Raw genomic sequence first — 23404 nt, forward strand, 5'->3', positions numbered from 1 at the left:
TTTTGTTTTATTTGCCAACTCCTCTTAATATAAAAAACCTCTCTGACATTCCCAGCAAGTACATCTGTTAAAAGTTTGCAAGTTTTCAGAATAAGCAAATCTGTAGTGACAGAAAGGATTTCTGGTTGTCTAGAGCTGTAAGAGAGGTGGTGGGGGGCGGGGCTAGGGGAGTAGGGAGTGACTGCTAACGTATATAGGGTTTCTTTGGGGGATAAAAATGTGTTAAATTGTGGTGATGATTGTACAACTCTGTGAGTATACTAAAAACCATCGAGTTGTATACTTTAAAATGGGTGAATTGTGTGTGAATTATATCTCAATAAAACTTAAAAAAAAGATTTTGGGTTAAATCCATTATTTCAAATGAAAAATCAGATCTTAAAATAACTTTGAAAGATAGACTGATTGTATTATTTAAAAGTCTATTGGGGAATACATTAATTTCACATAATAATCGTGTAAATATTTATATCAATATATCTAAGAATCATGAAAGGCCAGGTTTTAATTAAAAAATAATAATTCTAATATCTGAAGCTCTGCATATGTAAACAAAATGTGTCATTTTGTAGTAATATAGAAGCTGCGGCAGGACATTAAAAAGAAAAACTAAAATAATGACAAATATGGTAAGATGACTAAAACACTACAAGGTCTTTTTTTTTTTTTAAACTGAATAAAATACATTCAAAGGTCAATTTTTATCTAACCTTTTTCTTGCATCAGCACATATTTAGTGCTTATGTTTATATAATGAGAATGATGTGAACTTTTCTGAGATGACTCTTTGATCTTAATACAAAACTATACTTTCCAGTGACTTCTCTGGTGAAGAAAATATCTCTAAACAGTCAATAAATAGCCAAGTAGAAGAAACTCTTTTTTCTTTATTATGGACAAAAATTGTGTTTGATACTTCATTTTAATTTCTCTAGTCACATTGATATTCATTAAAGGTTATTTTGGGGGCTCTGTACCTTGTTATGCAAGCTTGTATCTTCTCAGGTTTTTTTTTTTAAACTGTACCAGCATATATACAACTGGTGATTTTAATCAAAAATTTTTTAAGCTAATGAATTCAGAATTGAGTTAGAAATTAGTGACAGATTCTGAATACTCTATATGCTTTAGCTCTGCATAGTATTTGGAAACTGAGTCTTAAAATATTTTTAGATAGCAGGTGGATTTATTTGGTATGCTTTATTTTTATTAAAAACCATCTAGTCTTAATATTTACTCAACTTGAAGTAACAAACTTCATTATAAAAATTATAGAAAAAACTCAATACAAAGTATATTATGAAACTGAATTTATATACCGAAGAAAACATTTTAAAGTGATAGAAAGACATAAAGTGGAGCTTTACAATTTGACATTAATATAATTTGCATTTAAAATGCAGGTGCCATGTTTAGATTTGAGTTTGTTAAGTATGAAAATATATGGCTATTTACATGCAATTAAATTGACTATTAACATGAAATTAGATTAAAATAGAATCAATTAGTACTATGCTATTAAGATACAAAGGCAGAATGGAATTTCATGATATATGTAGTCAAAATGTTTCTTATGTTATTATGACTGCCTTTTTTTCCTAGTAAATATGATTTGGGGGAACTTAAGGTGAATCTATCTGGTCTTTTTTCTTCTGTTTATTGAGAGTTTATTATGTGCTAGGTTATTCATATACATTATACATTATATGTCCTAGGGTCAATCCCTCAAGGCAGTGGTCCCCAACCTTTTTGACACCAAGGACCTGTTTCATGGAAGACAGTTTTTCCAAGGATGGGGGAGTGATGGGGAGCGGCAAGATGAAGCTTCGCCCGCTCCTCCGCCACTTACCTCCTGCTGTGCAGCTGGTTCCTAACAGGCTGAGGACCAGTACCGGTCAGCGGCCCGGGGGTTGGGGACCCCTGCCCCCCTGCCCCAAGGCACAAATTATTATCCTCATTTTTAAGATGAGAAAGCTTAGATACTAAAACCTATTTAAAGTGCTCTTTAAAGCTATTCCCCAAACTACTCTTAGAACACTTGCTTACTATATGTTAAAGAGTACATAGATAACGATATTAACCAGTCCAAATATAACAATACTCTTCATTAATAAACACCATCTTCCAAAACTTTAAATTAATTTTTAACCTTTACCTACTCTAAATGCTCTTAATCACAAAGATCTCTAATTAAATAATTCGTGTCTTATCTTTTTAAAAAATATTATGATTCGTTTCTTTCATTTTCCTATTTCATTGCCAATTACTATTCTTAGATAACATTTTGCACATTTTTCCCATCTTTATTTCTATTAGGAAATGATTATTCTCTCACCTTTAAAAATGAACTGAGATCTTTGAAAATACACACATTCTTGATTTGTAGAAGTTGATATATGACTAATGTCTCCTGATTCGTCTTCCATTTAGTTCTTTGAGAACATTGTCAGTGACTAAGTAATTGTTATACTGAGAGTATATTTTTTCCACGAGTATTTGGGATATTTTAAAATTTAAGGCTGTTAATCAAGGTGCCTTGGAAAAAGTATACAAAACCTTTGTAGTCAGACAGACTTAGGTTTGGTTCCAGGCTTTACCACATATTAGCTATGTGTTTGGGTCCGTGACTTAATCTTCCTATGGCTCTGTTTCCTATTTATTATGGTAGTTGTGAAAATTACTTAAGATAATATATGTACTTTGCCAAATGCACTGACTAGGATATGATGGGGGCTCAATACTTGTTAATTCCTTTCCCTTCGTCTCCTGTTTTTACCAGAGTTTCTCATGATTTCTTCCCTGAACCACCTCCTCCCTCAAAGATTCTCTTCTATATTTACTATATGGAATGGTAAATATAATTTCAGTAATACCATAGTTTAAAAGTTCTGACAAAAGGTTGGATGAATAGAAAATTGATACCACTGATCAAAACACACATTGAGGATTTTCTTGAGCTATCCATTTTCCTTCTGATTACCATTTCTTCTAGTGCACATCTAAATGAATGTTAGCTATTTAAAATTTGCTTACAAGGTTGTGAATGTTTCAATTCGGTTTCAAATCAATCCAATATATGCAAAGTGCACATGCAAGTGAATAATGGAAGAAGAATCACAGAAGTAAACAGACTTCATTGTATAAAATATACTTCATTTTTTAATCTTTTACATCATGCCATTGAACTCGTGATTGTTTATGTTATGATTTCATCTTTCACCTACTCTGTTGTTCACAGATTCATTGTCTTTAAAACCACGTGAAGGTCACTGGTTTGTTTTCTTATAAAAATGACATAATGGATTAAAGCTGGAATTCTGTAGCTAGTGACTCATGCTTGCATTTGTACATTTTAAAAGATGTAATTTATAGAAAGGAAGCATCCAGCCTTGAGCTGTTTCAGACTTCAGTTGCTCCAACAAATTAAGAAATAAAGGCTAACATAAATAAGTGCACATGGCCTGTCAATTGGTCAGTCATCTAATTTAAATCTCAAAAAATACTCTTATTTGTATTTTACATGTTTCTTTCTCTCGTTGTGACTATATACATGTAATATATATCATATCTCACACACATATCTTTTACCTATATGTCAATCAGAATAAAAGTCATAATCTTGAAAGTATTCACATACTTGTACTAACTTTCTAATTATTGAAGCCAAGAATGTAAATGTACTTTCTGTTCATTCTGAATTTATTAAGCATGACATGCTTCTCAAGGACACTATGATGTAGTCAAAGTTTTAAAGGCTTTCATCTAATATGCCACATAGCCTTCAAGAAGCAGTAGGCCATGGTGGAAAAGAACATGATTTCAGATTTAGGAGATTTGGATTCTTTTTGTAAGCTTTGCCAGTAATTAGCTGTGTGACTTGGAACAAGTCAGGAACCCTCTCTAAGGCCTTAGCTTATTCATCTTTAAAACACAAGCAATATTAAGTTTGTTACAAATGCTTTCAGTATACTTTTGTTCGATTGCTATATTAAAATGCTTAGTACTTAATGTGTTGTTGCTTGTATAATTTCACCCATGCATTTCAGAATTATAAACTACTTTGCTAATATTCCTAAAATTATCCAGCTCCATAAATAATCTAATAAGTTATTAAAATTATCAAACTCCATAAATGGTCTAATAAAAACTCTTTTGGTGTCGGGAACTAACAGCCACTTGATATTCAGACAATTGATTTTTGTGTGAGATTGTAAACTACAGCTCATCATTTACTTACTTGCAATATAAGTCAAGATGTAATTCAGATATGTAAGGGCTTACTAATAACAAATAATTTACATTATTCCTCTGTGTAAGAATCTTACATCATTCGACTAACCTAACCTATTTCTGGACACACAGGAGGTGCTGAACTCATGCTTGCTGATTTGTTTTTTAGGTAAGTTAAGAGTAAGAAGAATGAGCATGAATGACTTCAGACTCATGGAGATTTTTTTTTTAATCCATCTGAAATTTTGAGTCAGTAAAAGAGAGATTTGGTCATTATATGTTTAGGTTATAGTAAAAAAGTCACCTGAGAAAGTTTATCCAAATTCATATTCCTTCTTTAGGCTTTGGGGCAAAGAGGTTTTTATATCAGAATTTTAATTCCATACAATCTCGTTTTAATCTATTCTGCTCCTTGAAACTTCCCTAAGTTTAACAGTGACCTTTTTCTGCCAAATCCTTTATGTAGAGTTTATATACTAGAGCTCTAACTATACTCCAAACTACTGGAGATAAGAACTAAGTGTTGTTTCCTCTTCTGGGAGTCCCTGGAGTACTGTCCAATGTCTTGCACAGAGCAGAACCTTGCATTTCTACTGAATGTAGTAATGAATAAAGTTGGGGAAAAAAACTGGGAGTTTCATTTTGAAGCTTCTGTGATAAATATGACCCTCAGATATTCCCCAAAGCTTTGAGTAATCAATGCTTAAAGTTTGGGTCTTTGTTCCTTTCTCTCTACAACCTTCTCTCCCTTGGAAAGTTTTGAAATTCAGCTAAACCAGACTAGCGTGAATTGATCTAAATTCTTTTACCTCCAGGCTTGACCTGTCTCCAGAGATCAAATATATTTTCAGCTATCCAAAGAACATCTGATGGTGCATGTCTCACCATTATCTTAAATCTACTTAAATCAGTAACTAGTCCCTAATCTACTTTTTCTCACACTGTGTAACATGAATGTCCCACCTCCCTTGCAAGGTTTCCCTTCCTCTGTGTCAGTTCAATCCCTGTTATCCTTGGGTTCCAGTTCAGTTCCTATCTCTTACAATAAAATTCCCTTAATTGTTTCTCTCTCTTCATTTGCATATGGCACATAATTTGGTATTTCATTATACAGTGTCTCAATTTTTGCTGTGTGTCCATACATTTCATCAAATAAAATGTAAGTCCTTCCATGGTAAAAACCATACCACACAAGAAATGTTCATTAAATACTGGCTTGACAGTTCTGTGCCTTGAAAAATAAATACTATATTCTCTGCCATGTTTTTACAATGTCAGGCATAATTAAGCTTGAAAAAATATTTCTTTAGTGATGACAATAAAAATTTACACGGTTACTCAGCTAGATCTAGAGTAGGCTTCAGTGCCACAGGCTGAAACCTGGCTGAAGACAAAAGTTTGAATAATCTTTTGAAATTATTGTATACCAACACAAATGGTATAACTTTAGATTCATTAAAGATGGCAATAAAGGAATTAGATATTTTTCAGGGGGAAGTAATTAGAGATCAAAATAGAACACAAGGAGAAGTCATGAACAAGCCATAAATGACCCTTCCTTTTCTCCTTCCTGCCATCTGCAGTCACCTTCAAAGATGCAAGGGTTCTAAATACAAGTAGAGTAAACTGAATACTTCTCATAAAAGATAGGTTTTGATACAAGGGAAAAGGATTATATAAAATGCAATTAAAGGCCTCCAGATGAATATCTGTCCACCAATTTCCTTTTCTTTTGAAGTCCTTTATAAAGTAATAGCTTATGTATCCAATTAAATCTAAGAATATATTAAAGGAATAAGATAATTTCTAATTAGGATGTTCAATCATAAACTAAGCATTGATAACACTGATATTCAGCAAGATATTAATGAACTCCCATGAAAAATGCTCCACTGAAAGCTTACTTTGAGGTAAAATAATTCAAGATTCTATCAATTTTTTAAATGAGAACTAACAGGACCACTTTACTAATCAGAAGTTTCTTCTGAAAGAAAAAGTCTTTCCCAATACTTGTATTTAATGCTATTTTGAACAAACAAAGTATTCTCTGTTATTAGGGCTCTGGATATCACAGGAAATTTGAACAGGGGTAGGACTAATGGTTATAAAAGTAAGGAAAAAGACATAAGTTGAAACACTGTTGAAATATTGGAAGGGAAATCAAAGAGGGCTTGATTGACTTTCAAGAAAACTTCCTTGGCTAAAGTACAACTGGACAGCTAGCCTTACAATTTATTATGCAGAAAGTGATTTGGATTTTTTTTAGGTTTTCATAATAAAGTCATTTTGTTCATCAATCAGCCTATATTTATTTAAAACTTGGCCATATGCAAATGAATGTCTGCTCCTCTGTTGAATAATAAACATTTGTCATATGTTCTTTAATCATCCCAAATTAATATGACTTTCCCTCTCTCTCTCTCTCTCATATTTACACCATTTATTTGTGAACACCTAAAGTCCTCTGGAACTAAATGCCCATAGCCTATGGGGAAGGGGATGTACTGGAAATAGACTAAAATCTTGAACGAGAAAGCATGGATTTATTTGGATCCTGGCTATACAACTAACTCTGTGACCTTGGATGAGTGGTTTAACCTTTCTTACCCCTAGTTTTCTTGTTTGCGTAATCGATGTAATAAAACTCCCAGTTATGTTTAAAATCAAATGAGAAAATATATGAGAAAGATATGTGAAAACTCTACATGTCTACAAATGTAAATTTTATTATGGTATGAGAAGTAGATACATTAATAACAAGAATGTTCAGTGACTGTATTATTAAACACGTGCTATATATATTGCCTGTGTTAGAAAATAAGATAAATAATGAGAGAGAAAAAAGAGGGAAAGGAGAATAACAGGGTAGGCCTTAGGCTGAAAAAATCTACAATAGCAAATATAGAAAATTAAAAAGACAAAGAAAACATAAAAAGTGATAAAAGAGAATATAACATAGATATTAGGTTGAATCTTTAAAAATGTACCTATATTAGCAAATATGCAGCATTATCAAGAAATTCTGAGTTCTCTGCATGTTTTATGTATTTATTCTTCCTGAAACTTTTATAGCTATAAGAGTTAAGAAAATGGAAAGTTTTAAACTAGGGAACACAAATATCTCTAGTTTTCTTCTTTACTATGGGTAAAAGAGTTATTGATGTTCAAAGGCTGACAATATGAATCACTGGAGTTATTTGTATTTCTGCATTGCTTTCATGTTGAAAAGACTTTTTCTGAAGCATTTTGACCCACTTGACCTTTACTTCTTTTTAAACTTTGTACATCTATTAAACATGTTAAAATTAAAAAAAAAGTTTTAAAACCTTCCCTAACTCCCTCAAAAAGTAAAATATCTATCATGTTATGATTCACCATTCAAGGTGACACAGAAATCTTGTTAGAGATCCTATTGAGAAAATAAATCAATGATAATTATTCTTTAGTAACATTTCTATAGCCTAAAGAAGTTTGTGATCTTTTAGAATAACTATAATATATAACTTAATTGTTTCTACAAAGACAGCAGGGTATTATCCATCCTATCAAGTCATTAAATAACTTCACTTGTGGAAGGTTTGTATCTATACACAGTTTATTTTAAACCACCAAAAAATGGTTATGTTTAATTTGTTATTGATAACCAATGATCTCTTAAATTTATTTTAAATAATAAAAGACAAAAAGATATTTTCACTCATTCAGTAATCTTTAAATAATATAAATCATTTCAAATGTTGGACACTAGAATGAATGAATGGAAAATAACAAGATCAAGACCCAAAGTGAGGAATGGCTTTAGCTTGTTTCTTATGTAGTTAGAAGAGTCATGACCATTATTTTCTGGGCTATAAAAATCAGCTACCTGAGCATTATTATTTGAAGTGGATTTTCAAAATTGGAAAACCGTTAGTATTTTCATGAGATTGTACCATTTGAAGTGGTCTTAGTAACCACTGAGTCTGATTTATTTTTTAACAGGTGAGAACATACAGGCTCGTAAAAGATTAGAACCCAGGTTATTTAATTCTAAATTTGCACCATAAAAATCTTTTCCCACAGTGCCGATCTGCTTTTATATATTAATTATTCAGCAAATATGTATTGAAAGAAACTATAGTGTATAATGATGTATGCAGAGGGTAGTTGGGGTGGGGGTATAAACATGAATAATATATAATCTTTGCCCTATGTGAATTCAAAATCCAATAGGAAAGATAAGACTCAAATTAAAATGCGAGATGATGCATATAAAACTTTAAACACCATGCCTGGCCCATAGGAGACGGTGAAATCTAAAAATCAAATAACAACAACAAAGTGCAATCCAGTGTGTTTAGTGGTGCAAACTATAGCGTGTATTTTCTTTCAAATTTGAAATTCAAATTCTAGTACTCTTATGTATGTTGGGGTCAACCTAGATGCTTTTGTATATGGCCAGTTGCCTTTTTACACTACATATACAAAATCATAACACGTTTGGATTTTAAGCATTGCTTCTTGGCTTTATAGTCTGCATAAATACCTTCATCTACCCCTGTACCCCTCACCTTCATAATAACACAGTGCATCTTTCTCTGAATCAACCATGAAACTGTTTGCAGTCATTTCCCAATGTCATCCATTGCCTGGAGATCATTACTTCATGACCCACCTTGTAGTCTGTTTCCTCTTGGCATTTCACAGCTACTTTGCCACCTGGAATTGGGCAGCATTATTTTGTACCATTGTGCTGGCAGTAGGGGGTTTGCAGAGTTCAAACATGGAATTGGAAGTTGTCTGAAGTGAGATTTAAAGCACTAAGCATGAAATTCTGTAATCACAATGGGAATGAAAAAAGGGACACATTTAAGCAGCACTTTCCAAAAATTATTCAGAAGCTGTATTGATGGATTTAATAGAGAATAACATGAAGAGAGGTGATTCAGGAATGACTCCAAGGCAGAAAGAATGAGCATTATTTCACTTATCATGTGAAAGTAAAATAATTTGGGAGGAAGGGTCTTTTAAAAAATATCTAACAATATATGTTGCCATAAATGTATTCTGTATTATGTTGCAGAAATACATGTACTTTTACTTGATCCTATTGCTTCACTCTGAATCAAGACACTCAGAATATCAACCATGGACATGCAAATTTGTCTGCTCTTCTGAAAATGGTACTTATCTAAGGTAAAAAAATATCAAATCACTTTATAGCAATATATTATCTTCTAAGGTTTTCAATGTTTTTAACTTTTAAAATCTGACTCTTTTCATTACAGTGGTAAAATTTGTGGGAGTTTTCTCTATATTCTTTTCCCTGTTTTATGTATTCACATAATTTGTGTCTCTAGCTTTATAGCCTTAAGGATGTCAGTCATTTAACCTCAATGGTTTCCGTTATCTTGTTTATAACAAAGAGGTTAGTTTGAAGGACCCTTACAGACAGATCACCTACTTCAACTCTCTCATTTTATAGCTGTAAAAAATGAGGCCCAAGTAGACCAAGTGACTGACCCATTTTTTCCTCATTCATCCTAAATGGAAGGGTAGGAAAGAGAGAAATCAATGAAGCCTGTACCATAAATTGAAGAGCTTTATTATTACATGGAATTGCCTTTTCAGTATAATAGGACTATTAGCTTCTTTAGGGAAGTATTGGGTAATATGTACATCACTTCTCTAATATCCAACAAAATGTTGGGCATATAGTAGACCCAAGTCAACAAAGACTTGCTGAAATCCACAATTCTTACAGAAGACTCACCTTCATCTTATAGTTGACTAATTTGTCAGATAAACATAGATTGTGAACTTTGTAAATTTACTCACAAACTTTAGATCATTGGCTGAAGTTTGGCAGCAGCAGCAGGAAAAGTTGAGGTAAACCACTACCAATGAGAGGAGGGTAATGAACCTTGAAACTAAAGAATATGCACTTGCTAGCTCAAGACTTTGGAGAACAAGTGTCATTGTATCAGAGAGAAAGTATAATGGTGGTTTCCAAAGGCTGGGGGCAGGGGAGAATGGAGAGTCATTGTTTAATGGGCATAGAATTTGTTTTACAAAATGAAAAGAGTTATGGGGACAGATGACGGTGATGGTTGCACAACAATGTGAATGTGTTTAATACTCTTGAACTTTATACTCAAAACTGGTGAAGACGGTAAATTTTATCTTATGTGTATTTCACCACAATAAAAAAATCAAAAAAGAAGTAACCATCCTAAAAAACATATCTTCCAAAGGAGGGAGAAAGAGTCATTGTACCAATGACTACCATACATCATAAGTTCTTTTCCATTTGCATAGTGATTTTTAAAAAATTGGTATGGAAGCATGATGAAAGGACTAGAGAAAACAGTTCATTTCTGCTTTCTTAAAATTTGATTTAAAAAATATTTGTTGGAAAGTTACCATATCCTTCTTTTTTTTACTTCCACCAAAGATAACATCATCAACTTCTCTCTGAATCTCTTTCAGATTGACATTACATGATATAAGATATGGGCTTGTTACTGTTTGGGAATCAGTGACTAACCAAAAAATTGTTAGAACGAGCCACAAAGCATTAAATTGATTTTAACTGTTTTTCTAATCTATGATGAAAAAGAAAAACTAACAGATTAATGATTCTATCAAAGCAATTCATTAATAGTAACCTCTGAATTCCTATCACATTACAAAAGTGAGGCAATAAAGCTCTTGTTTACAAATTTATTTGCTGCAAAGGAATTTGGGGATTATTTTAAAAAGAAAAAGTTCTGCTTCATTTGGAGCCATCAACCCCATACCATGAAACGAATCTAGACCTTTGAGATTACTAATTAAAGTCTAAATAACAAGGGGATTCTATGGCCAGAATGTGGAAATGTTCCTAAACATTGAGCACACCTTCACCAGATGTGTATGTAGCCAATAGAATGTAGTGTCTCACTGTTATATAGATATGACACACATATATATAAAGCATGGTTTATTTCCCTGTGAAATGGAAAAATAAAGCTGTACATAATAGGGCTAAGCTTTAGCTAGTTGGTTTAAAAAGATTTATAATTTATTAATTGCTCTAAAATTTGTTCAGAGAGATTACCCATAATCATCTCAGAGAAATCTGTTATTCTTTTTGATGCCTTGAGTTCTTAAATACTATTGTGCAGGTGTGCTAAAAATTATACTTTAGTTGTTCCTTTGTCTTCTTTCACCTTTACTTTAACCATTGAAACATACATTCCTAGGAGATCACATAGACAGATACAGATATAATATCATACATGGCAATGTATCTATTAAGATACATTAATTGATTACTTACTGTGGGCAAGGGGTTTGCCATATAAGTGAGCTAGTCAACAAAAGCTTCATGCAAGAGGAAGGGCTTGAGGCAGATCTTGAAGACCAGGTAGAATTTAGATATATTTGGGAGGGGGAGCTCTTACCACAGTACTGGACTTCTCCAATCTGACTCCAGTATTTCTAGTAATAAATTATGGTTGGATCACAAATTAGTTTTTGTGTCATTAAAATTGAAGTAATAAATGTAAGTAAGTAGTTGATTTAAAAAAAACTTAAAGAAAAAATCTTTAAGCATACAGAATTTTTGTAAGTGTGCTCTTTCTACCCTGAACTAACTTTAGTTTAAATATTGTACATTGATACAGTCTTTCTATCTGGGCTCAGATCAGTAAACCAAAAAGCTATTACCTTTTATAATACCTATTTTTAAGTCATAGTTATCAAATTATTTCTCCTGAATGCCAGTGTGAAAAGGTAATACATGGTAAATGGGATCATAAAACCCTTCCAATAGCTCTGAAATACGATAAATGATTTTTAATGACCCTTCTGTCACTCCAGTCTCTGACCTCCAGGACTTCAATTTTCCTGTTTCAATTCCAAGTAGGTGACTTTATACAAATGACCAAATTTCAATGACCTCTTCTGTGATGTTGCGTAGAGGACAAAGCACATACACCTATATGTCCAACTCACTCCAGTGACACCTAACCCTTTGCATTCATCCTCTGTATATGATAGCATTATGTCCCTGATTTCATTTCACTCTTTAAATGATCTCTGCAACTCCACCAAGCTTCCCTTAGGCTTCCCGTCCTTGTGTCCCTTGGCATTAACAGTACTTTCTCATTTGCTCTACTTTTGTGTTGGTAGCTGAATCTCCAGACAAAATGTTACATGCCTATTTTTACCTTGACAAGCAGCACATTAATGATTAACGGACACTGTCAAGAATAATATCCTCATGTTCACATGCAAATCTGTTCTATCAAAGACTAGTGACTACAGTATGAAAGAAAAACTAATCAATTCCTAAACACAGGCAGTAGAGTTTACTGCTTAATACCATAGTCTCTGGAATCCAAACTGCCTGGTTTCAAGCTTGATTTTGGTCAATTAGTTGGAGCAGATTATTTAACTTCTGTGGTGCTTCAGTTCCACCACCTGCAAAGTATGGATATTAGTATCTTCTCATGGGGTAGTTGTGAGGCTGATGTGAGTAATACATGCAAATCTCTTAGAAATGTGTAGTCCATAGTAACTTCCAATAATTAACAGCTATTATTATCATCTTTTATACCTCCTTGTTGAAGACTAATTACTTGCTAACTTGGGCAAGTCTTCCTACCTTGATTATATGAAGCCATACCTGAAAGTATTCAATCTTGATTACTGAGATAAAATGAAAGATGTGAGTGTAAAATACACGTACGAAAAGATTTGAACACTGTGATATTTACTCATAGGCATTTACTAAACTTTAAAGACAACAGTCATTTTATACACACACACACACACACACACGTAAATATACATAATAAAGAGAACCCTGGTCAATTTGCTCATTGCTATTCTAGACGTTAGTTGACATTGTCTTTGCTTTCCATGCTGTTTAATTTTAATTTTTAAAAATGTTATATTAAGTCTACCCCCATATCCTGCCAAAGATGGTGGTTAACCCTGAATGTTCATCCTTCCTTCCTCACTCTCAGTCTCAAGCTGCTTCACTTTCTTTGGATGGTCACGCTCACTACTCACCTTCACTCCTCCCAGGCTTGGCTAATCACCTTGTACGGTAGTTCAGGCTGTCCCCAAGGCACCTTGGACTAACTCTGTATGCTCTGTTTTCTCTACTGCTCACAGCTTTTATCAGAAATCTACCCCCCTTGCTATCCACCAGAGGATATCTTGCTCTTAAAGTCACTTAGAGTTGAGTAATAAGAAACATGTTTAAAAATTTAGGACAGATGAAATGATCATTGCTGACTACCTCAACATTTTCCTATGTGCCAAAAGAAACTCTGATAGAGGAGTATGGTTGGAGATGGGATGGTGAACAGGCTCATAGGAACATTTAACACAAAACTAAGTCAGAGGAAAACTTGGTTATTTTAATAACTATCAATGTGTAGTTTTCTGTTTTCTCCATTAATGTTCACAATCAGAGTAGAAAATAGGATAGATTAACTCAAAATAGTGGAGGTAAAAGATGGAAACAATAAAAGGGCAATGAGGGGTAAGTATTGGGTGATGAAGAGAAACACAGACATGACTGACATAAGGGTCAGACTAGGAAGAAAATGAAGTGAAGCCAAGAGAGGGCGTTATAACTAAGACCTTTTGGAAGGGCCCAGGAAGACTTGATGAGGTTGAAGAGCAGGTACAAGGGAAGAAGAAGTGGGGGCAGGGTGGGGACTGAATGTCTTAATCCAAGGTTAGTATTTCTGAACTTAAAATTTTAGAAATCGATGCATTTAAGGTGTGGCCCTGGAACTGAAGCTGAGGACAATGGAAAATATGAGGTCAAGGAATTATGAGACGACTGTTATCTGGCAATCTTCATAGATACTGAAGTCTGTAGAGAATTGAAAGATTAAAAATGAACAGTAAGAATGAGGCAGGTGCCAAAAATTTCCGTGAAGGTGTAGACAGCAGAGGCAAGAAAGAAATTTTGGAATGGTGTATGTTTCAATAAAGGATTGTTTAAAATAAAAGTAAAAGAGACATGTCCTAGTGTTTTGGAAGTTAAAAAAAAATGGAACTAGGAGAGTTTCAACCACAACTTTAAGCCCTTAAATGTAGAGGAATAATGAGATTAAAGAAGTGGGAAGAGGTAGAGGTTAAGAATTAATCCATCTTCATTTGTCAGGAAGTAGGAAAAATCCTGTTGGCGAAATCCAAGTAGGAAAAATCCAGGTTTTGCTTAAAGCAAGGAGGTAGAGGAAGTGTTCTGTGAAAAAGGTGAGAGTTGCTTCTTTCTAGTACATTGCTGACCAAAAGAATTTTCTACAGTGATGGATATGGTCTATATCCGATTGTCCAATACGTAGTCACTAGCCACATGTGGCTGTTGAGTAGCTGAAATGTGGTCTGTGAGACTAAGGGACTGAATTTATAATTTTATTTAATTTCAATTAATTTAAATAGCCATGTGGCTGATGGCTGTTGTATTGGACAATGAAGTTCTAAAGTCTTTCTGATAGCTATCAATAAATTTATGCTTAGTTATTAATAGGTAATAATAACAGGTTACCCCTTTAAGTGGATATTTGTATTTAAAGGAGACAATAACTAAGATTAAAGAAGGAAATTCCTGAATGTAGAATTTCAAGCGCTGTGGAACAGCATGAAGGCTAGTTTGGGAGTCAAAAGGCCTTTCTAGAGCTTTTCAAATTAGACCATGTTAGTCGTCATCTATGAATAAGGTTAACCTTAATTAACAGGGCTAATTTTATTAAATGCCAACTACATGTACAATGTCATAATAACCAAGTATCTTAGTAAACAGCAGATGGCACAGTCTTAACCACAGCTGAGGGGAAGAAGGAATAAATAGGGTGAAGCAGAGATGCTGGGTACAGGGAGACAAAATATAATTACGACCCCGGCTCATGTGCATCTTATTTGAAATCCTGCTTTCACTATATCATTTGTGCATTCAAATTTCAGAAGTGACTGCCAAAGAATTATTGCATGTGAGCAAGAGTATTAAACCTGCTGGTAACTGGCTAAATGATGGTGCAACTTAACTTCTTGGTTGGTTTCAATGTTATTTGTCTAAAATGGAGATTACTAGGTTGTTTTGCAGGAACGTTCTCAGTATATGAGTAAGCTGTAAAATGGTTTGAAAAAAGGCAGAGATGGAGTGATCGATTGATGGAACACTCATTAATCTGGTGATTGGTGGTTTCTGAGATTAAATAGTATACAAGTTGTAGATAAAATAACATAGGTATCTTGGAACAGTGACAATAGTAATAATAATAACATGGCTTCGTGCAATAATTTTAAAAATTTTAAATGGTTAATATCCATGTGTTTCACATCACATGGGGTTAATATTCTATTATATTAATATATAACATTAATATACAATGTTATATTTAAATATGTTATTAATTCCAACTTATGGTCAAGTTTTCTTAGTTTGCTCATGGCTTTCCACGCCATCAGTGGGACATAATTTATTATTTCTTCTGTTAAATCACTAAGCTTTACCAGATGCTCTACTAAAATATTCTCAATACAAGTTCCATTCTCACTTTGTGAGGTATTCCACTGCTATAAAGGGAAGGTGGGGAGAGATTCTTTAACGATACCAGCCAAATAGTCTGGAGCTTCTGGAGCCATTATATCGTGGGACTTATTTGCCAGTGGGCTTAGCAACAGCCATCTTCTTCAGTTTCAGGCCTTGGAGAATTTTAATAAAAGTAGCTGAAGATAATTAATATTGGTTACAGGTAATCTTTCCCTCAAATTTTGTTTTAATTTGTGTGTTTCCCTTAGTTGAAGAGTAATAAGGTTTATTTGAAGGAGATAAGTGGAACGGTAAAATAATTGAGGTGTGATGCAGACTTCGGGTTATTATTTAGATCTATTTACCAGTAAATGCAGAAATATTCCTAAATAATTAAGTTCCAAATGGTAGTGAGAATCCTGCAAATCTAACTTGATTTTAAAATTTATTTTCCAGAGAAGAAATCTACCATCTGTAAACCTCTGTGGGTGAGATGCCCATGTTGCTTAAGCCCTTAATGGATTAGCCCAACATTATATCAGAGATGTTAATTTTTTTAGATTTTTACTTTTATTGCTAAAGAAATAAACATGTAGTCCTCACGGAGCCTTGAAAGCACAAAGACAGATTTCTTATACCATTGCCTTAAATTGATCTACAAGAATAGCTTGGGAAATAAAAGGGAAAAAATCCAGTGGTACCAATAAAATAGGAATAGCTTCCTCTTCATAGGCTTGTTATGAGGACCATGTGAAATTAAGTATATACGTAATGCTCTTCACTCCATGCCTAGCATCCAGTAGGTCTGCAAAAATATCAGTTCTCACCTCTCTTCCTCTGAATTCATACTGCACCAAAGCCTGTCATGTTATTATCTGAAAAAGTCATCAGTCATCCATGACAACTCTAGATATAGACTTCTCAAGAAAGCATAGGAAAGGTTAATAACCTTCTCTAGATTATGCAGATAGAAAAACACTGTCAGTGTTGGCTTAAGCACCCCAGATCCTACCTTGACATTGCAAGCCTTATCCACCTTCCGACTCTCAGGACTTGCGTTGGGCTTGTTGCTGTAGATGATAAAAGCTATTAGGAAAAAAAATAGTGCGGACGAAACAAATAAATATTTTATTTCCTTCCAGGAAGATCAGAAGAACATATTTAGGGAATGAGAAGTATAGTTAAATATTCTATAACCTACCTCCACAAAATATAGAAAAATTATGTAATTCCCCCCCACCCATGGAGGAGAGGTAGATGACTCTCAAAGATCAAGGTATCATGGTACAAAGAAATTATACTTTTCTGAAAGGATGGTATTCAGTGTGACTTAAATAATGCAAAAGAAATGCAATGATCATGGTAGAAATCATTTTTTCCGTGGGGCATATCAGTTGGCCTTTTACATTGTGTCTACACATACCTAGTCAACTACAGAAACACTTGGTTTCTACTGCGTTCATGTTTTGATTGTCAGAATGGCTGCTATGTAGATAAACTTCTTAATTTAAACTCCAGGACAGAGATTTTCTTTTGCCCCGCTGTGTGTGTGAGGTCACAAGTATTTGCAAACTGGGGAGCTCAGAGGTTACTTACTGCGCAGCATCTCCCCTAACCCCAATCATTTTAGCTCAATGTTATTTCCTCCTAGAACGAGGTTCCCTCGGTTAGCCTGCCTAAAAGGTATGTGGTGAGGGGTATATGCACTTAGCGGCTCAGCAATCAGAGGCTTCCTTTGATGGGACTTGTGCTGGTAAATATTAATGAAGAAGCTGTGTGGTACTGGCAGTGATTCTTGACCAAATCAGATATTCTCTAAGTACCGAATGTCGCCCGCTGAATTTCAGTGGAGTGAATGTCGCTTAAAAGGGGTCTCGGACACAATACAAAATGTTTGTCACCTCAGGTCGCATATTACCCAAGAGGAAGTGAAAAGCAAAGGGCACGGCGCACTAAAGAAATAGACACACAGACACGTTTTGCAATGACAAACTTTATGTGGCATCAGGAATGGCAACCTGTTCTCATGTTTAGCAATTCCGAGGTACGCTGTTAAGATCGCTTGTCAGGTTAAATTGAGTAAAGGAACCAGAATACGGGGGAGAGCTGGAGACTTCTCAGCAATCCTTTTCAAAATATAAAACTGTCAGCAAGTGACTTAGGTAAGCTAAATAAAAAGGCTCGCTGTATGCCCTTATCCTCTCCTCTCAAACTTACGTGACCATCAGCAGCGCTGTTCAAATTCAGCCAATAGCTGTTAGACCAAGACATAGATCCGCAGTGTTTATCTCCCCCGAGTTACCGGTGTTCACTGAGACTTTCCGAAAATTAGGGTCGGTTTTCAATGTGAGCTTAATACGGGATCCTGCGCCCCCCTCTGCTCCCACTGCCCCAAGCCTTGAACCCCCTCCCACTTGCCCGATAGCAGATTTCTTAAACACGTAGTCTATACCCCCAATTCAGTTGCAGCTTCCGCAGCCCGAACCTTTACCCAGAGACACCCACGTTCTGTCTCCCTCTCTCCTCCCTTCGACCTCACTTCTTGAGACCCCACACCCGCCTTCGGTTACCCTCTCGGCTTCCTGGGCGCCGCGTTCTCGAGACGCGCGCCTCCGCCCAGCGCCTTCCCATTTCGAGTCCCCCCTTCCCAACCTCTTTGGAGACTCCGGTGCCCCTCCCGTGGGACCCGAGCCCCTCTTTCCTCCCCGAGACCCCAGCCTCTCGGGGATCTGCGCGTTCAGACCCCTCCCCCCCACCCCCCCCGCGGGTCAGTGCGGTCCCGCAAGCTGCAACCATCCGGGACCTGTCCCCGCTCCCCACCCCATCCCCCGCCTGAACCGTTAGGGTCTTGACTAGCAATGCCGCCCGGGGCTCCAACTTACCACAAGCGTCCGGGAGGAAGGCCAGGCAGCGGTCGCCGCGGCGGCAGCTAGACGAGAAACGGACTCGGCTGCAATCGCCCAGCGGAGCCCGCGGCAGTCAGTGCGCTGCGCTGCGCGCCGCAATCTCGCGCCTCGGCGGAGGGAGGGACGGAGGGAGCTCGGCGCGACAGCAAGCGCCGGCGAGTCGACCTCCTCCGGGCGACCGTGCGCCCCCCGGATAGGTTTGGCTTGTCTTGCTCCACTATCTTACTCTAGCATAGTAACTGACCACCTCCAGCATCTCTGCACTATTCGCGTCTTCTTTCTTCTTCGTTGGCCCCTAACTAACTACACTATTCTAAACGGACGAAGGCCATCACGCGAGCACCACGACGATCTCGACGACTCCGACGACAACGGTGTGCAAGAAGAGGTAAGAAAAGTTCATATGCAGTCGCAGGTAAGGGGCAGGCAGGCCGATGGAGCAGCCGAGGCTGGCAGTCTAGCTGCTCCAATGGCAGGTTCAGAAAGATCGGTGCACCAGAGGAGTGGAGCGTCCTCGGCGAGCACCAGAGCGCCTACCCAGCGCCAGTGAAGCTGCACCGGGCTCTTGGGCTGAACGAGGGATGAGGGGTGGAGCCAAGAGTGGCCAATCAGCGCTCAGCGTTCCACTGCCCCCGGCCTCTCTTGGACCAGTCTCTTAGTGCAACTGAAGCCTGCTGGTAGGGGGCGCGATACCCAGTGGTGGTGGTGCTGGTGGTGGTGGTGATTAACTTGATTCATGAGGCCTGGAGACTGAGGGAACCGGGGTCAGTCAGGGGAGGGTAGTCCTCAAGAATATACCCTTAAAGATTCAAAGAATACCCCTCCCGGAACACACACACACACACATACCCCACACACCCTTGAACATTTCAGTTCAACAAACACTTCTCAAGTCTTGGAAGTTCCAAAGAGGTTTGAAACTCCCTCCCCGACTCCTGCCCCTTTCCCCAACCGAGCAACTGAGGCATTCACAGGGTCAAATACGTTTAGTGCGCAAAGGCCTTGGCCCTGTTGTAAGTCTTGATTCCCCACCCTTGTCCCCAGCCCCAAATGCAGAAAAGGGAGAGAGGAAAGTTCTTGGCCCTCGTGCCCCAAGAGGGCACAGCTTAGTTCCCTTCTTGAACTCGTAGGCCCCCTGCTAAGTGCTTAGAATGACACCCTGAAGGCAGCTCCTTCGGGTTTCCAAGGCGGAGCTGCATCTATTTCTCCTGCACAGAGCTTGGGGGCTACAGCCAATTGGTTGCCCGACCGCTGCGAGGGCTGCCATGACATGGTCAAGGGAGCAGGGCAAGGGGTGAACGATGAACCTGCCTTTTGGCAACTAACGGGAAGAGGAGCTGCAACTCGACAAAGAGAGCTCTTCTTCACTGACTCCCCGGGGCACAGAGAAGGGCGGTCGGGACCACCTTGGCCGAGACGTTTCGGGGGCACCAAGACCAAGCTCAGTAGTGGAGATGCTGCTACCGAGAAACGGGGCAGAGCAGATTTCTCCTAAGAGGGAATGGGAGTGAGAGGTCTCAGGTCCCGGCCGAGGCTCCACAGCACTGTACCGCGGATGAGAGAAGTGGGAACTGGCTCCCAGCCGGTCCTAGACAGCTGGACCTAAGAAAGAGGTCGAAACTCTGGTTCTTCTACTTGGCACCGGTCGGCGGAGCAGCGATTATAAGGCAGAGGCTACAAGGAGGCTGTGCAGCAAGATTGGAGGCTCGAACTCCACAGAGAGCAGAAGGGAAGGAAGTCGTCGGCTGCTGAGGGGACTGTTTGCCTCAGTAGCTCCAAAAGTTAAGGATGGGGAATGAAGTGGGAGCAGTGATAAGGATCGGGTTCCTTCCTTATTCTCTCTGTGCCTTGGTTTTCCGATTTGTAAACGGAACTTCTTGTTCTACTCCAACAGGAGCACTTGGGAATCCTCCGATTCCCTCCATCCCTAATGAATTGAGCCACTTTGCAGGGCTCTGAAATTTGATTTGGCACTGAACATACTGTCCACACCCAAGTTCTGTTTCGGAAAGCAAAACCCTTCGCAGTTTTCTTGAAGCATCTGTTGAATGCTACTGTATGATGCCGCACAGGTGGCGGCGACAGCGCTGCCAAATCCACGGAGTGTACAACGCTCGCATCGTTAGAAATGCTTTGTTAGCGAATAGTAATATATAAATATCGAAGAAAAAAAGTGTCTTCTTTTTAAATCATTAAGCACTCATCTTTAAAAATCCCCTGTGTTCTCTTTTTCTATCCCCATGAGCACGCAACGCTTCATCCTGGCTTATCTTGCGGGACTTAATTTATTTCGTCGGAGGCTGAGACATTGGTTTTACTAAAAGAAAACAATGTAAATATTAATCGCTGTAATGTATTCGCCAAGGTATAGTAGTCTCTGCCGAGCCGAGAGCCAGAGATAGCATCCACCGAAGCCAGGAACCATTTCACTCTCACTGGCTCCCGGGGGAACTGACTGACAGCCGCTGACCGAAATAACAACAATGATGAGGATAACGGTGATGGTGATAATAATAATAACAATTATTATTACCACTATCATTACTACTGGTACTACGCAACTGGCTCTTTAGGCTGTTCTCTCTGTCTCCCCTAGAAGGGCAAAAGTGCCGAAGGGACCCAGGGTGGAGGCTACTCAGCAGGGAAGGGGAAGGTTCCTTGTGCAGCGGAGAGAAAGTTAGCTAGCCCGGCGGCGGGCTGAAGCGTGTCTGGGCTTCCGAATTCGGGTTGACAACCAGGCAGGCAAGTTCGCCTTTGAGCGGCGCTCGCTGCGCGGCCGGAAGCCGAAAAGGCTGAACCGGAGCCGGGGACGCAGCCGGGGTCTGGGCGCCCCGTTCAGTCCCGAGCATCGGCTCCGCTTTCCCGGCCCTGGCGGCGCATACCGCCTCTTCGGGTTCCCTGGGCGGCCGCCTAGCCGAGCGCTGGCGGATCCAACGGGCTTTAGAGGTTTTGGCAACACTAGCCCGGAGGATATAGCGTATGGAGAAATTTAGCGCGCACTTTAAGATCAAGTAAGCAAACTCAGAACAAGTACGTGATGGCGCGCTCCGTCGTCGCCAAGGATGTTTTCTCGAACCCCCGCCTAAAGTGTCCTGGGGAATCAGGCCAAAGTTTTCATGGCTTTTCCTTCCCTTCCTTAGGTCTATGGAAGTTGTCCCTGGAACGAGGAGTCATTTACTGTGAAGTCCTCGAGTTTGCTGCAAATCCCCAGCGCCCCCCAACACAGTTTACAAAAACTAGCCAGTGTTCTTTGAGTATAGACATGGTTTTGCAACTTTCGCACCAGGGGGATTTTCCCCGCCTCAAAGACGTACCTTTCCAAAACTACTGATTTAAAAATTCAGGAACACATTAAAGAAGATTGTTACTAAGTAGGAAAAAGTTCCCCATCATTTAAGATTTGGGGAACTTCCTTATAAATAATAGTAACCGACTGGAAAAGTTTAATTCTCAGATAGCCCTATTTTAAGAAACCTAAAAGAGTATGGACTGTGATCGATTTAAAAATGAATGACCAGGCTCTAGAAAAATACTCCAAGGCAAGTATTTTTGCAGAGCAAAAGAAGCTACACAAAAAATTCTACCGGGGGATTCCCCGTTCCCCCCCCAACTTTGTTTACTACAAGACATAAATGCAAGGCATTTTGATAACCCTTCCACCCATATTTTTTTTTCAGTTTTAAAGCAAATCCTGAGAGCCAGTTTTTTTGTAATTATATAATTGTATAAAATAATATTTTCAACATGTCATATTTTTGCTTAGCTGGAAAAACTCAGAGTCATATCCATAATGTCCATCATTGAGGTGTGACATACCCTCAATAAACTTTTATAATATTTTACACAGCAAATTTCTCTTTTACTGTTTCTCAAGCAGGGTCTTTGAATAGGAAAAAAAACTTAGATACAGATGGCTCATTAAACACGAAGTCTTTTCTAAGTTGATAGGATTATTTTTAATGAAAAACAAAGCAGTTGAACTCTATGTGCTGTGTAGGAAGGCAGGGGGCAGTCTCTGATCGTGTCAGTCTTTCTGTGAGTGCACCTTCTTTTTGGAAAGATCCCCTGTTTTAGTGAAAAACAACAATCAACTCTGGTTCTCTGATACCCTCACGGGTGGGAGGAGAAAGAAACTGAAAACACTTTGGTAGGATTTGGAAGGTCCCATCTACATATTTTTACCACTTCTCAGAATAAAAAGGTATATCAAGATTAAAAATCTGTGCTTAATTTTTTTGAAATAAGTGTTATTGAATTAATTTAATTGTAATTTAATTGACATTCTTGTAGTTGTGGATTTTAATAATCAAATATATATTTTAAAAACAATATATATAGACATATAAGTTTGAGTAGGAAAGGGCACAGAATCTAGCAGCCTCACCAGGGAGGAGAAAGAACTGGAAGCTGCCTAGAAGTCATTTCTTTAAAGAAACGTGTTGTCATGGAGCACATTCATGCTATGATGAACGCATCTTATATTATGGCGTGCATTTCACTCTTCCAGCATAGGATGAGAAAGACAGCAATTAGGACCTTTTGTTTAAATTAAGCTAAGATTGAAAGTCCAAAGCAACAGTGATTTTTCCTTTATTCCTAGCTCAAGACTACTAGGTCCCTGAGCTAGCATTCTTGCTACCTCTGTATCTTATTCTCTTTCAGACCACTTTGATCTCTACTCAACATTTCTGTAGTAATTAGGGCTTTTACCATGCAACAAAACATTTGCTTGTTTGAGAATCATTTCTAA

This window comes from Hippopotamus amphibius, chromosome X (assembly GCF_030028045.1).
Source record: "Hippopotamus amphibius kiboko isolate mHipAmp2 chromosome X, mHipAmp2.hap2, whole genome shotgun sequence".
Classification (NCBI taxonomy): domain Eukaryota; kingdom Metazoa; phylum Chordata; class Mammalia; order Artiodactyla; family Hippopotamidae; genus Hippopotamus; species Hippopotamus amphibius.